The sequence below is a fragment of the Phoenix dactylifera genome, unplaced genomic scaffold (genome assembly GCF_009389715.1).
Source record: "Phoenix dactylifera cultivar Barhee BC4 unplaced genomic scaffold, palm_55x_up_171113_PBpolish2nd_filt_p 000522F, whole genome shotgun sequence".
Classification (NCBI taxonomy): Eukaryota; Viridiplantae; Streptophyta; class Magnoliopsida; order Arecales; family Arecaceae; genus Phoenix; species Phoenix dactylifera.
Window position 1 is genome coordinate 226,588 of NW_024067933.1, and position 8,761 is coordinate 235,348.

Sequence of the window (8,761 nt, forward strand, 5' to 3'; positions counted from 1 at the left end):
ACCCGACTATGGTCCTCCACGAGTTCGGAGCGAGCTGTGCTGGGACGAGCTGATACTCCACCAGCAAGCTGTTTACAAACTCGTGCAAGGGGAACCGCAGACCGGCCCAGAGCGTCTCGCGATGAATCGCGATCCGACCTGGGGGCGGCCGCATTACCCTGTCCTCCGGCCCTGCGGTTTCGAGACGAAACCCGGGCTGGAAAAAGAACCGGGAGCGGATCAACTCCAGCTCCTCCCCCGACAAACTAGATCCGACTTCATCCGGACCGAAACCCATCTCTAAGGAAAAGCGCGGAGACAAAAGAGACGAAAAGAAAAAAGGAGGAAGAGGGAGAAACCCCCAAACTGATACAAGGGAGGAACCTACGGGGGGAGTCGCCGGAAATCGCTACGAGCACCGCCGGTGAGATTTCTGTTGAAGAAGGGGACGAAGGTGGAAACGGCGAAAAAGAGAGAGCAACCAGACAAGACTCCTCTTAGGGCTGGGGGGTTTATATAGGCCCCTCTAACGGCCCAGATCGGCGGGTTCGGTTTCCACCCCCCCCCCCCCCCCCCCGTCTGGATTGCGCCACGTGTCGGCCTCGGAAGCTGAAGCACCGCATTCATCCCGGACCGATGCGTCGAATACAAAATCGAGGCGCCGTCCCATCGGATCTCACGGCCTCATCATGAATCCGCAAGGCCGGACCGCCTCAAAAGACGAGCAAACGCCACCCCCGCTCCCCTCATTTAATAAGCCCCAGGGACGCGTGGAGCACTGATGTAATCTCGGCCTCCCAAATCTCCGTTCGACCAATACGAGATTAAAAGCGTCCGACCTCGGATCATATCGCGTGTCCGCTTCGAAGAACGAAACGGCGTATTTATTCAAAAAGGGCGCCTCAACCACAAGATCGAGGCGCCGCCCCATCGGGTCCAGGGACCCCATCATGAGTTCGCCATATGAAGCGACCTCGGAAGGCCAAAGGGCGCGACCTCCGTTATAAATGCTTCGAGATGCGTAAGGACGCAGACATATCGGGGACCCCATCATAAGTTCGCCATATGAAACGACCTTGAAGGGCCAAAGGGCGCAACCTCCGTTATAAATGCTTCGAGACGCGTAAGGACGCAGACATAGTCCAATTCCCTTCGGCCTCGGTAACCATAATAACGACTTCTACTTCCCGCGTCCGAGCTCGCAAGCGGCTCGAACTCGGAAGTCGGGGGTAGTGTTGGGGGAATGCAGTTTCCCCCCTAGTACATGGGAACCTCGTCACCAGAAGACCGCATGACGGCCGACCTTAGACGGCCGTGGTCGGCGTCCGACCTCGGAACTTCCGACCGTCCGACCTCGGAACTTCCGACCCGGAGAGCTCCCGACCTCAGAAGTCCGTCCTCACCACCCACCTACCGCGGTCGTACCCTTCCGAAGTCTGGCCGGGGGCCATACCCTGCCACCGCCTCCAGCATTTAATACGCGTGATCTCTGCAAACCCACGGTCCACTCAACAATTAATGCATATCTCCAGCTCACTCAACAATTAAGGCATATCTCCGGCTCACTCAACAATTAATGCGCGTGGCTCCTATTACCTACGGATCCTCAGCTCTCCACGGCAAATCGACTCAGCAGGGTCCAGTCGGCCATGACAACTCTTTGATCTCGGCCTCACCTCCGACATCAATGCAATGATTCACCTGATCGCGCGCCAACTCAAGCAACGTGCTGAGTCGTACGACGGCATCGCCCTATCACATCACAGGTAATCCGACCCCCTATAAAAATGGGACCCTTCCTTCCCGAGGGGGGTAGGACTCAGAAAACTCGGAGAAAAACATATCTTCCTCCTCTCATCTTTAAAAAACAAAGCCCCCCCTCTGACTTAAGCATCGGAGGGCCGGCGCCGGAAGACCCGGCCACCAGCTTTTTTGCAGGCACCCCTATGGAGGACGCCGCTCGCCGACGGATCGCCACCCTCCTGAGCCCACCGGAGCTCCCCCTCCTCAGCCGACGACCGCCCCCGGGTCCAATTTCCAGCAACAGCAAGCAGTGGTCAAGAAAAACAAGGCAAGTCAAGCTGGTCATGAAGGCTCCAATGAGCACAATTATTTTTTTAATGGATCTGTCCCACTGAACAGTATACACACTCTTGGTAGCAAATCAGTATTCGACAAATCAGACCTTAGAATTTTTGATTGTGAAGACCCAACTTGGAATGCATACCAATGGTGAGAATTTATGTTACCTAGGGATGGATCAAGTGGTCATTGAGGAAAAGCTTTCACAGAAAGGCTTCCTTTTGTTGGTGGAGCACTTGTTTGTGAATCTTTTTCTAGCATACTATGACATATGAAAGCTTCCCCCAGGCTTTGCAATGAATTTCTCCAACAGTTCATGTTGAAGCAAAAGGAACTCTATTATTTAAAACCGGTCTTAAAGCGTAAATTAACACTGTCTTTAAGCGAATTTTGCCCTCACTATGTTGCTGTTGGTGATCTAGCAAATTCGCTCCAGGATACAACAAAACCGAAATAAAATCCTAGCCAGCAAAACTAGGATTCCCCAGAACAACTGAATGAAAGATTTTGTAGAAGAAGTTGCTTAAAGCTGTGAAGGACATTGGCTATTTATAACCTTGAACTAAACTCCGAACCAACACAACTATTGGAACAGTGTCTGTTCAAAACATAACTGCTCGTGCAGTTATTTTGTGCAAAACGGATTAAAACTGCCAATCTGAATTTTATTTTACAAGTGCCAATCTTTGATTAATATAATATTGACTTTTCCTCCACAAATTTCCACCAAAAAGTTACTTTAACATGTGTAGGATATGAATGCTTATAAAGCTATCTAAAAAACTCTACACAAGTAATGTGGGACTAAAACCTCTCTCAACATTACAAACTACTAAAGGAAGGAGACTTCCAACAGTTCATTTAAACATCTGCACTAACATTGTAGCTATCCTAGACCAATCATGCGACCCCATGTCGAAAGGTTCCACAAATTTAGATATCTGCAATTGTTTTGCTATCTTAAATGCAACATGTATAAAGTCTATGCGCAGATATATTATGAGCAAGCTTCTAAAGTTCCATTGAGTTCAACTTTTATGGATCCCCATGTCCATCACATTTGCTTAGGAGTGCCGAGTTGAAATCCTTTAGATTAATGATACCGAGCACTCCTTCCTCGGCATCCTAATAAAACTTACGCTTGGCTCATTGTGAGCAAGGATTAACTGAAGGAGATTAGATTAGATGGTTATTTAGTGAACTCTATTGGTAGCCATCACTAAGATTTGTGATGTGGGGTGGTGGGCGCAATTAGAGCAAAGAAGTATGAATGATTTAGATGCTTCCATGGGAGCTTAGTCAGTGGATTAGAAAAGAAAGGTGCTGCTCAGGCTCACACAAGCAAAATTTATGAGCCAAATTTCCCTATAATGTGCGAGAGGTAAAAAATAAACATAGAAGAAAAATTGAAGGAAATAAAATATAAAGATAGATTGGGTTTTAAATTATAGATTCCAAATTATGCAAAATTTATTTGCATTATAGTACTCAACCTCTAACATAGTCTAGCAACACTCAGTGCACCCATTATACCACAACCCTCTTTCTGTGTATAGGGTGAGAAACATATGCATCAATTCCCAAATATGAAAGCTACAAAAAGTTCAATAATAAATTTCAAAATAATAACATATTCTGTTAATAAATTTCTTGAATCTATACTAATAATGAATTACCATAGAAGAGGCTGCAGTATCTTATATAATTCTAGTGTGACACATTTAGCTTTAGCTCACAGCCCACTGTGTCCATACAAATCAAAAAAAAATATTGCCAAACATCCTTTTGGACCTAAAAAAAAATGCAATCATCTTTCGTAGCATAAAAAATATTATCAAAATTGTACCTTAATATTATACTACATACATTAAATGTTACAATGTCTACATCTCTTCTATTTCCTTTACTTTTAAATTTATTATTATCTGGCTAAAGGCAATTGTAGATAAATCAAGCTCTCAATTTGAGAAAATTAATTTTTCTTTATATATAACTAAAAAAAACTGCATTTGCATCGTGATGTCTTCAAGGCATATCCTAGTATTATAGGCTCTTAAATAGGTAAAACATAATAATCAATCAAACTCTTATATCTCCTGCATGGTTCCCCCATAAAATCACAATAACTAGAGTGTAATTGATAATTATGAATAAATTCCAAGTTATGAATGAACATATAGAAAGACAACCCTAAGCATTAGGATTTAGCCAATAGGATTTAGCTAATAGCATTTAGCCATTTAGCATTTTATGACAATCTTTAAATTTAGAGCTATCCTATCCCTCATTTAATCCTATCCCCTAAACCATTCTTTTCCTCTACAAACACTCCTTTATTCTCTCCTTAACAAGGTAGAGAATAAGAAAGAAAATAGAAATTCCAGATTTTCTTTTAAAAATCCTTTATTCTCTCCCTACATGTTCCTTCCCCTAGCTTTTTCCACTTCCAAGAAAACGTAATCTCTATAAATTACTTTTTATTCACCTCCCTTCTCTTGGGGTGATTGAGAGAGGGATGACAAATTCCTGTGGCTAGGTCTATTGATCATGCAAGCATGCCATCAGTGACGGTTAGTCGAAAATGAGATAAGAAAAAAAGGATAGTGATAGTAGCGTGTAAGGCTGCAAATGGGTCGGGTCGACCCGTGACCCGATCCGACCCGACCCGCGTAGACCCGACCCGACCCGAATTTTAGGACCCGCGGGTCCGGGTCGGGTCCTAAAATTGGACCCGAATCATTTTCTGGGTCGGGTCTGGGTTTACCAAACGGACCCGACCCGACCCGAATGGACTCGAAGAGAGAGAGAGGAAAAGCAAAAGAAAGTCTTTTCTTTTTCTTTTTCTTTTTCTTTTTTTTTTGGCGTGGGTTGTGGTACTGTTGGTCAGTGTGGGAGGATAGCAAGTTAGCAACAAGCATAGGTTCACAGAATCCAAAGAAACGTCGGCCCGTCAGGATTCTCTCTCGATCTATTACACTGTTGAGACCTCTGGTGTCTCGGTAGCTGCCTTTTTTTTTTTTTTTTCCTTCTGTTTTTTGGTTTTTGTTTCTTTTAACTTTTGAAGGGAGAAAGTGAGGGAACACTGCAACTGAATATGGGTCATGTGCCAGTTTTCTGTAATGGAATTGGATTTTGGAAGAAGGTCTGGGATTTTTTTTGTCCTCGTGAGAGGGGAGCTGGGAGACACCGAGTTCCGTCCAATCAGTCATACAGATAAAAAAATAGTGTGATATGAAATTTGGCTTGTAGACCGACTTAGTTAGTAAGTCATGGGTCATCTGTTCTGACTGGAGCTCAATTGCAAGTCTTTCAAGTCATGGGTCACCCAGCACCTCATAATTATGATATGACCAAATTAGATTTGCCCAAATTTTTTCCCAAAAGCACAAAAAAATTAGACCCGATCGGACCCGAACCCGACCCGAATCAGACCCGGACCCGACCCGAACCCGACTCGGACCCGACCCGACCCGAACCCGATCTTCAACCGGGTCGGGTCCGGGTCCAAAATTGGGACCCGAACAAAAAACCGGGTCGGATCGGGGTCACCTAGGACCCGACCCGACCCGACCCATTTGCACCCCTAGTAGCGTGGGTCTAAATATCTTAATTTTTAAAAGATTTCACCAATATCATGCCTACTCGAAGGAGGAGAAGTGGGTGTAGCAGTTAAAGCTACAAGTTACTCTATTGCCGCTAGTAAATTAGAGTTTTGCTAGAAAACTAAAAGCATAGAATTTGAAAGGTAAAGCAAGGATATCTTAAAGATAAAGATAAAGATAAATTAGTTGTTTGATGGGAAAAAGAAGCCCATTTGCTCAGATTGCATTCTATTATTTATATAAGATGACAAACAATATGGTAATCGCCTACTTCAACAGTAGTAGTCCATGTTTGGCTTCTACTTCTAACAATTCTAATAGTACCAATTACCCTCCACTACTTATATTGTTACAACAGCCATATCGCATATCGTCTATCAGATTGATAGAAAGTTTCATGCTCTATCGGCCTCATCATAAGTAATCTTCATTTAGTTTGCCCGTAATAGTTTACATCGGTCATCTCTCTTTACTCAGTTTGTCAAACAATCCTCATGCTGAGGTATCCTCAAACTGACTTAGGCCTCATTTGGCTAAGCTTTTGGAGAGCCAAAAAGCACATTTTGACTAGGGGTGCAAATGGGTCGGACCGGGTCGGATCCTGAGTGATCCCGATCCGATTCAGTTTTTTGTTCGGATTCTAATTTTGGACTCAGATCCGATCCGGTTGAAGATCGGGTTGGGTCAGATCGGGTTCGAGTCGGGTTCGGATCGGATCCGGGTCTGATTCGGATCGGATCCGGGTCCAAATCGGGTCCACTTTTTTGTGCTTTTGGAAAAAGATTTGGAGAAATCTAGCTAATTTGGTCATATCATAATTATGAGGTGCTGGGTGACCCATGACTCGAAAGACTTGCAATTGACCTTCATTCAGAACAGATGACCCATGACTTACTAAGTCGGTCTACAAGCCAAATTTCATATCACACTATTTTTTATCCATATGACTGATTGGACGGAACTTGGTGTGTCTCCCAGCTCCCCTCTCACGAGGGCAAAAAAAATCCCAGACCTTCCAAAATCCAATTCCATTGCAGAAAACAGGCACATGACCCATATTCAGTTCGGTGTTCCCTCACTTTCTCCCTTCAAAAGTTAAAAGAAATAAAAACCAAAAAACAGAAGGAAAAAAAAAATGCCAGCGACCGAGACACTAGAGGCATCAACAGTGTAATAGATCGAGAGAGAATCCGGACGGGCCGAGGTTCCTTTGCATTCTATGAACCTTTGCTTGTTGTTGTCCCTCCACGCTTGAACCCTACTCCCCTTAGGCCTTAGGGCTTTTCTTTCTTTCTCTCTCTCTCTTTTCGGATCCATTCGGGTCGGGTCGGATCGGGTCCATTCAGTAAACCCAAACCCGACTCAGAAAATGATTCGGATCCAATTTTAGGATCCGACTCGGACCCCTGGATCCTAAAATTCGAATCGGATCGGGTCTACGCAGGTCGGGTTGGGTCACGGATCAACCCGACCCATTTGCATCCCTAATTTTGACCCTCCAGAAGTACTTTAGATGGTTATAATGGTGTTTGGTAAAAAAAAAACAGAGGTTATTTTGTTGTTGCCAGAAAGCTGAAAATATTTACTTGGGAGAAGCTCCAAAATGGTGTTTCTTCAGAAAACTACAATCTAGCATATATCGGAAAGCTAGTTTAGCTTTATAAAATTTTTCATTTTAGACCAAAAAATTCATGATAAAATTATATAATTACATAAAGTGTCCCTTTAAAATATAAAGCACCAAAAAAAAGAAACGTGCGAATGAAAGGAGAAGAAGAGTGCTCTCAAGAATCCTAACGCACATAATGAACCCTCGTTGGCTTTGTCTTTTTCCATATGATTAAGGTATTATTTCTTTCCTCCCTCTATTTGAGATGGGGAGGAAGAAGAGGACGCATGTGGAGATGCCGTATCATATCGTCAATCCAAATAGCATTTTATATTGAAACGTAGACAGTTTTCTCTTACCGTGTGTTTTGCTATGGCTATTAATAAGAGTTAAGGTCAATCACTAAAATAAATTGGGATATACTTGCCAAGGCTGTATTTAGGCTCCGTTTGGGGGAGCTTTTGGAGGGCCAAAAAGCACTTCTGGCCCTCCAAAAGTACTTTTGGATGAAAAAAGGATATTTGGTAAAAATTTCGAGAAGATGTTTTAGTTTTTTCAGAAAGCTGAAAATAGATTTTTAGGAGAAGCTCCATTTTGGAGCTTTCTAACAAAGTTGTTTTCAGTTTTGTCGGAAAGCTTTTTTTACCAAAATATCCCTATTTAAAAGTCTCCCTTTTTTCCTCCCAAAACCCTCTATCCGACCGCCTCTTCCTTTCTCACCCTTCCCTCTCTCTCTTCCTCTCTATCTCCTTCTTCTTAACAATGCCGTCGGCTGTCTTTTTTTTTTTTTGGTGAACCCATGGCTTTTTTTGGTGAACCCATGGCTGCCCACAATGGCAGCCACTATGCCGGCCACCACTCTCTCTCTCTCCCTCTCTATCTCCTTCTTCTTCTCAACGCCGCCGGCAATTTCTTTGTTTTTTCTTGGTGAACCCATGGCTGCCCACGGTAGCAGCCACCACACCGACCACCACTCGTGGCCAGCGACCCCTCCGCAGGTCGTCGCGACGCCACCCGTGGCGCGCGGCCGGCCCATGGAGCGGCCGGGCTCGACCGTGGAGTGGCCAGGCCTCCACCAGCCACAGGACTGGAGAGGCGAGTCGCAGCGAAGCCCCCACGGTGGCCGGTCGTGGGGTGCTCTTTTGGGCGGTAGCGTCCGCCCGCGGCGACGTGTGCCCGTGGTGGAGCTGTGGGGCGGCAATGTCCGTTCATGGTGGGGGCGGGCAAGCTGCCTCGACTCTCTTCCACCGAGATTGCCGCTGGCCATGGCCCGACCCCCTCTCGCGGCCGCTGCGGCCTGGCCCCTTTCCGGCGCCGCCGACCTTGCGAGAGGAGAAGAAAGGAGAAGAAGGGAAGAGAGGAAGGAAGGAGAAGAAGGGAAGAAAAAAGAAAAGAAAAAAAAGAAAAAAAGAAGAAGAAAAAGAAAGAAAAAGAAGGAAAGGAAAGAAAAAAAAAGAGAAGAAACGAAAAAGAAAAAAAAAGAAAAAAA